Genomic DNA, 8,743 nt, shown 5'->3' on the forward strand with positions numbered 1-8,743 from the left:
TCTAAGTTTTGAAGTAATTACACAAAGATGTTGTCCTACACTAAGTAATTTTTTTAATTTTATTATTATTTAAACTATTTTATATTTAATTTATAATTTAATTTCATTCTAAAAAAATAAAGATGAACACTACGGTACCTTTTAGTTCTGTTAGGTACCGGTACCCTCATCCAATCAAACAAAGTTATTCATTATCATGTCATCTTTTAAACTATTTTTATTTTAAAATAAATTAAATTTTTTTATTAATTTACACTAATAAATTGTTACCCAACTATTTATCATGGATACTATTTATCATGGATGCTTAAAAACTTACCTAAAAATTTACCAAAAATAAAGTTGTGTAAGGACTTGCGAATGACTAACTTAAAGAGATCAATTATTTTGTTGGGACTTTATTTAAAACCAAAGTAAAATTGTGTATAGAGTAATCTAAAACATAAATTGTTGACATTGTTGAAATTTTGAGAAAATCACACTTTTAGAATTCAAACCTTCACTACATCTAATCTTTGAAAATTTCACGTAAAACTAATTTTTTTAGTATGAAAGAACTACACTAAAGGACATTAGTCTTATTCAAAAAAATTTAATGTTTTTCAGTCTTTAGAGTTGGGTTCGAATCCAATGAGTTTAAATCCAATAAATTGAAAAATATCTTCCATTTAAATATTATTTATAAAATTAAAGCAGTTTTTAAGTAATTATTAAAATTTTTAATGTAATAATATATTATTATTTGTTTGACAACTAAATATATAATTAAATCAATTATTAGTATTTGGTAAGCCCAATCAACTTTTATATAGTAGATAGATTCAAAATCAGTTTTTCATAATTTGAGACAACTATTGTTGATTTTGACAAAGTATTACGGGAAAGATTTTAAATAGCTGTCTTTTTCTTTGGAAAATAAAATAGGTGTCTAGGTCGGTATTAACAATTTTGCTTTGGCATATATATGATATTGTGTTATTAACCTGTGATCTTTGCAATCTGAATGAATTAATCACCTGTATTATCCTTAATATAAGTAAATAATTATTAATCTCATTTGTATCCATATAATTCATATAATTTATAATAACTATTCCAAAGTTTTATTTGATTCTATGTGAAGAAAATTAATTTTAAATGAATTGATTTTTTAAAATTGATCTTTACTAAATGAATTGAAGATAAAATAATTTATTTTTGAATGAATTGTTGTAAAAGTGAATTTAACATAAAATTTTGATATAAAAATTATAATTAGACTTAAAAATTAAAAATCATTTCAAATAAAATTAATTCTGAAAAAATAATTAATATACTAAAAAAATTTCATTTATTAAAATTAATTCTATACATTAAAATCAATTACGAGTGTTTCAAATTTTAAATCAATTCTACATGTTTGGAGACAAATTCATACTTAAATTTTTATCATTAAAAATATAATAACAAACATATAAAATTATTTTAATAGTTGTAAATATTTGTATTATAAAATAAATATTTTAATAGTTGTAGTTGATATCATTAATAAAAGATAACTCTAAAAGGAATGTAATCTATAAACTTAAATTTATAAAAATATTACTAGTTACTCATAATTCAACAAAAATGTTGTCTTAGAAAGTAACATATATGAAATAACATTCAAACTAGCCTTCTATATAAAAACTATATATGTTTTATTATTTCAAAATTAGGTGGGGTATATGCCAACACTTAGTTATATCTGGACTGTATGATGGACCAAATAAAATATTTATTCAATGAATCTAAAAAATCAACTTTCTCTTATAAACAGGACTAGGAGAAATAATAATTTTGTTCCTGTTCTAACCTAAGACACCTCACTAATTTAGTTTTAAAAATAGAAAGTTTCGGTCATTAGACTTCACATTATTGTTTTGTCTCGACGATTTTTGTCAATAGCATGGTGTTTTAAAACTTTAACTTAAAATAATAATTAGTGAGTTAAGTTTATTGGGGTAAACAAGTATGTTCATCTCGTTTAGACCAGTTCTACAAAAATCTGCATAAAAATGGGCGGGACGGAACGTACATAGTTAAAGGTACGACCTAAAACATTGTCCTCCGAAAAAATAGGGACGAAGATTGGAATTCAAACGCTTTTATTTAAATATTCAGGACAAGACCCCTCTCTCTCTCTCTCTCTCTTCCCTTTTTCATTTTAGCAAATTTAACAAAACAGAGTAAACAGAGCTCGCGAGCATTCTCTTGTTTAAAATTTTTTTAAACTTTCTCACCACCAGAGCTTAACACATCTCTCAAGATCGACTCCACTACATTCAATTCATGATCATTCATCTCTCACATTTAGTAAATTTGTCATTTTCTTACTTTTTTTTGATTTGTGATGCTTGCATTACCTGAATAGGATATGAATAATACATTTGGTTACATGCAATATATATGATATATGTGTTGTGTCCTAAAATACTTTGGTTTGAAATTTTGAATGGTTGTGGCTTAGGGCTTTATCCTGTTCTAGTATCGTATGAGTTTCTCTTGACTGTATTGAGCCGGATGATATCTATTCCACGTTGTACGATGAGCACCATGAGACATGGCCCTTGGAGGTGATATCCTTGTACTCCAGATGACTAGTTTATGGGTCTTGACTTATGTATCCAAATCTACCTAAACGAGTACTGCGGCAGTTTGGATATTTGCATAATATACCTATGAACCCCACAATTGTTGCTCTTACCATTGTCCTCTGCAGAGATGTTTAGGGATATTTACCGAGTACTATGAACATATGGTTCCAGAGGATGTATGTCGTATGTCAGCTCCTCGTCTATGAAGTAAGGTATACAATTACATCTAATTGTTTTATAAAGTGTCACATCCTTACATGACACCAAATGCAGAAGCAGATTCCTCTGAGATTAGCTCATTAGGAGACCCTAGAAAAAGGGTAGGAAAGGCGAACCATGTTGTAGATGTCTTGCCGACATGTCACCATATTGTAGCTACTGGGAGAGAGGTCATAACTAGGTATGAGTTTCAAAAAGAAACTCCTGAAAGGGTCACTCTATAGGTCATCTTAGTAGAGACACAATATGTGTTTCAGTACATGAGGCAGAGGAGGAACAGGGGCGTCAGATATACATAATAGTTGTTTTTCACTTTGTATTTTGATATTAAAATTTTGAAATTGTGTATTATGATTCATTGTATTTCATGAACACTGATGTACGATTTACCAATATTTTGTTTGATTATTTAATATTATTATTGCATGACAAATGTGTGTCGTTTATTTAAGGATTGATTTATAAATGACTTATAATGTAAGGTTCATTAAAAAAATAGGAATTTATTCCAACTTAGTGTCTATGTGTGGAAAATATGTCCATGGATTTTTCTTGATTTTAAAATCCAGACTCACCCAATTATAAGAAAACACAAATAAATACACAACAATGCGCATGGTTTATCTATAGATTAAAATCTTAATTTTTTTGACAATAATGGAGGTGCCGATGAAGTGATTTGGTGTATAATAGATGTATTCAAATTTTGACATTTTGACGATACAAAAGACATTTTAAAATTTCTATAAAGTGTGTGATGACTACATAGTAAATAATGAGCACCATCCAAATTCAAGGGGCTAGTTGGGCTCAAGCAAAGTAAACTTTATCTTATACCCATATAGTTATCCTCATACCCATGCAATTTTTAAAAAATACAAATTTTACCTGTACATGTCTTTAGCTAATTTACCATTTTACTTTTTATTACTTATTTTAGACTTCCGAAAATTCCACCTCTAAGCATCCGTACCAGAAAACTTTGGAAATGACTTCCGTTATGTATTTTTTATGAACCGGAACAATGTAAGTAAGATATTTGGTTTTGAAGATAATGACTTATGGAATACTTGCAAAAAGAGTTCCGCTTTTGGATGAAATATTTTAATGGACCGGAACACTTGACAAATGTGTTCCAGTTTTTATGTTTTTGTGTACCAAAACTCTTTCAGCAAGTCATTCGGTTTATGTTTTTTGTGTACCAGAACATTTTTCTCTAGATATCCGACTTGCATTCTTTAATATTATTTTTACACTTTTATGTAAGGTATGGAAATTCCTCTACGAATATGTGAAAAAAATCAAATATGTGTAGATACCTCTGATGCATTCTCAACTGCTCAAAGATTTGATACATGAGAAGAGGTGATAAGGTGGATTAAAGATGTTGGAATAAAAAATAAAGTAATTTTTATTATCACCCATTCAGACACCGAAACAGGCAAGAGAGGGATAAGCAACAAAGTAATATTTGGTTGTGATAAAGGTGGAAAATACAAGGATACAGATAGTGGAACACAAAGTGCGACTAAAAGATATGGATTTCTATTCAGGTCAACTCCGACGAAGGATGGGTTTAGATGGAAGGTTGATGTATAATGTGGAGTTTATCACCATGGTTTACCTGATAGATTAAAAGGTCATTTCTTTGTTGGTAGGTTGACCAAAGATGAGAAGCATTATGTTGCTGATTTGACAAAGAGACGTGTTCCACCTAGACACATATTGCTTTCCTTGCAAGAGAGAGATTTAGAGAATGTCACTCAGATCACGCAAATATTTAAGCATAAGAGTATGTTACAAAAAGAGATAAGAGGCCCTAGAAGTGAGATACAACATTTGTTTAAGCTTATGGAGGATGCAGTCTATGTTTATTAGGGTAGAAAAAGATGACATGGAAGTTGAGAGAGAGAGAGAGAGAAAGAGACTTTTTTGGACCATCCAGATTCAGTTAAGTTGTTGAAGACTTTTCCTATTGTGTTAGTTATGGAGAACACTTACAACAAAAATAAATATAGACAACCTCTGTTTGAAATTGTTGTCATGACATCGACCGAGCTAACATTTGTTGTTGCATTTACCTATATGGAGTCTGAGCAGACATATAATTATTGTTGGGTGTTGGATAAGCTAAAACAATTGTTTGTGAAGAAATATTTGTGTTCACAAGTGATTTTGACGGATAGAGATCTTGCTTGGATGAAAGATATTGAAGTTGTGTTTCTAACGACCATTAATTTGCTATGTAAATTTCACAAACAAAAATGTTGGTGCAAAATACAAGCAATATGTGGTGAATGACATGCAAAAGATGATTGACACATTATGGATGGAAGTTGTAAGGGCTAGTGATGAGGTTGAGTATGATCAATGATTGCAACAACTTGAGCAGACATGTGTTGACTATTGTGAATTTATTGATGTGAAATTGACATAGCAAATTGACACGATAATACCACTCCTAGTATCCAACATTTGTCTTATATGGAGTGGTGGCCAATATTATTGGACGGATCACATCAACGATGCTCTGATGGTAACCAATCCACTCACCATCAATATCATCAGCCATCATATAATCACGAGGTAGGGGTGGAACATATTGCATGTATACAAACTGACGTATACATTTGTCAAGAAAGTATGAAACAACTGTGTCACCCCATTTCAGACACCCCTTCCACAAACATATCTTTTCATATTGGCGCTATACTTTATGATCCTCGAATGAGTGCCATATAACGTCAGTAGGTGTCAGCTCGTCCAAAATAGGCCTCAACTTATCCAACTTCAAGACTCCTTGCTTGTACGTCTATCTCATAGCTCTAGGAAGTCTAAACTATAACCCTTACATTTATTCAAGTCCGTAAATAATAACATATATCGTGCCTCGACAAGCGTACTTAGGGGGATAATGTTCAAGATGGTGATCAGGGCGATGATGAGGTGCGTGATGGTTTGGAGACCGATGTTGGTGAAAGGCAGAACGATGATGAGCCGCATGATGGTATGGATACTGATGTTAGTGAGGGGTTGAATGATGATGAGGTGCATGATGGTTTTGAGAATGATGTTGGTGAGGGGTTGAATAATGTGGGTGAGGTGCATGATGGGATAGAGACTGATCAAACTAATACAAATGTAAGGTTTCATGTAAAGAGGATTGTGAGTGGAAAGCATACAGTGCCAAGTTTGTTGGATTTGAGACTTCACGCACAAGAGGGGGGTGAATTGTGTAGTTTGGAAAATTTTGGTTTTGAAAACTTTTGAGAAATAAATTCAGAGTTTAAAATCATTTTCAAAAACTAAGCAGCGAAAAGAATGAATGTGGAAAGTAAATTGCATAAAATAAGAGTTAAGGAAAAAAAGGAACACCAAAGTTTATAAAGGTTCACTCAAATTAAAAAGACCTACTCCCCCCTCCCTAAAAGAAAAATTGATCTTGAGAGTTTCTACGAACCTCCTTATACAAGGAAATGATGGTTGATCTTCAACCAAATATTACAAGATGATGGATGTCAGTGTTCACATCTTTTCTTTTAAGAGGAACTACAAAAGCTCTGACTTCCCTATTGCACTTAAGGGATATGTAGGCCTAAGATGCGATGTCTTATCGAGCTCACTTTTAAAATCTTCTTTTATCATCCTCCCACTCTATTTAAACAAAAATACACAAAAAGCACTTTTATAACAATAACAATGAAAATATATATTTCAAAAAAAGTTTCCTACGGAGTACCGCAGATGTGAGGGTGCTAATATCTTCCCCTTTCATAACAAACCCCCGTACCTAAATCTCTGATAAGTTTATTAATTTTGATTTTAAAAACTTCTGAGAGTTTTATTTCGCTCTTTCTCCCATTTCCTTTGAAAACAATAAAGCGCGGTGACAACTCTATTAAAATATCTGAGCTAAGTCAATCAATGACTCTAGTCTCACAAATTTCACTACTACAATAACCACACTCAATATATGACACTTGACAAGTTATCAGTTTTCTATAACAAGTGTACAATATTAACGATAATAACCACTATAGTTATAAATCATTTGACAGGTTGCCAGATATATGACACTTGACAAGTTGTCAGTTTTCTATAACAACAGTAAAACAATAATAACGATAATAGCCACTTTAGTTATAATCGAAGCAAATAATAATAATAATAATAACGCTATTAATAAGATTAAGGTGATAAGTATAAAAAAATATATCTAGTGTAGTAATAACTTCTAATAGAAACTAATGTGTTGATAACATGTTGAGAAAAACTGAATTTTGAATATTTCTTTGTTAATATTTGTGAACTAATATGATTGAATAAGTTACTAATCTAGATATATAATATTAAACTAAGAAAAAAATTATGTCTTTCAAATAAAATTATGATCTGTTTGGTAAAATTAACGGTTAGGTGATAAGCTAGCTTATAGTTGATGGCTGATAGCTTATTGCTGAAGACTGATGACTGATAGCTTATAGTTGATGGCTGATGACCAATAGCTGATAAGTTAATTAAAATGTTTGGTAAAATTAATGGTTTAACTAGCTCATAAATGTAAAATGACATAAAAATACATTTATTAATTAATAATTAAATGCATATTTAAAATAATTAAAATTTAGGCTTAAATAGTCTTTTAGTCCCTGTAAGTAGGGATGTCAATGGGGCGGGGCAGAGACGGGGGATACATTCCCATCACAATCCCCGCCATTGAATCTATTCCCCATCCCCGTTTCGGATCCCCGCTTCGGGGAGATTTTGTCCCCCATCCCCGTCCCCGCGGATCCCCGCGGATCCCCACGGTTCATGCGAAGATCTATAAACATGATTTTTTTTATATATTATGTTAAACCAAATTAATAGTAAAAGCTTCAAAAACAAACCAATAAATATATTCTTTTTACAGTATTTAATCTATAATATCGAACAAAATTTTCAAACTAAAAAAAATAAAAAAATCATTTATATCACTCTTTTACTAACAATACATATATGTTTTAAATTTGTGTATAAGATTAGTTATATAAAATGTAAAATAAACTTACATAATAATTTAAAATTATATATAAATTAAGGACATTATGCTATTTTATTCGGGGCGGGGACTCCACGGGGCGGGGATATTTACGCCACCCCCGTCTCCGAAGTGCCTTCGGGGAGACTTTGATCCCCATCCCCATCCCCGCGGGGGGAAATTCCCCATCTTTGGGGCCCCAAACGGAGAATCCCCACGGAGATCCCCGCTAATGGAGGCAAGTTGACATCCCTACCTGTAAGTTAGCGTGTTTTTGGTTTTCGTCCTTGTATCTTTTTTTCTTGGATAAAGTCCTTGAGTATTGAATTTCTTTTGGACTTAGTCCTTAAAACTAAAATCCGCAGGAAAATCTGTAGGTTTCTTGCGAATTTTCCTGCGGATTTTAACTTTAGGGACTAAAACAAAAAAGATTTTAATATCGAAGGATCATTTCCAAGAAAAAAAAGATTCAGGGACGGAAATCAAAAACACGCTTATTTACAGGGACCAACTGACTATTTAAGCCTAAAATTTATAAGGGTATTAATGGAAGAAAAAATGATAAGCAATAAGCTATAAGCTAAAACGCTATTTAAAATAGTGTCTGAAAAATAAGCTATAAGCTAGTAAAATAAGCTATAAGCTCAAGATGAAAGAACTGTTATCAAACAAGTCTTTTATTATCATACGAGCTTATAAGCTATAAGCTCAAAATATGGCTTGCCAAACAGAGTCTTAGTGTATATTTACATGAAACAAGATGAAGTATTTATTTCAAAACAATAATAAATAATATTCTTATTCATTACACTATCAACCATAAGAATAAATTATTCAACATGAATATAGACATAGGAATATTGGCAGTTCTAGAGAGAGATGCTCCTCC

This window comes from Vicia villosa, unplaced genomic scaffold, assembly GCF_029867415.1.
Source record: "Vicia villosa cultivar HV-30 ecotype Madison, WI unplaced genomic scaffold, Vvil1.0 ctg.002780F_1_1, whole genome shotgun sequence".
Lineage (NCBI taxonomy): Eukaryota > Viridiplantae > Streptophyta > Magnoliopsida > Fabales > Fabaceae > Vicia > Vicia villosa.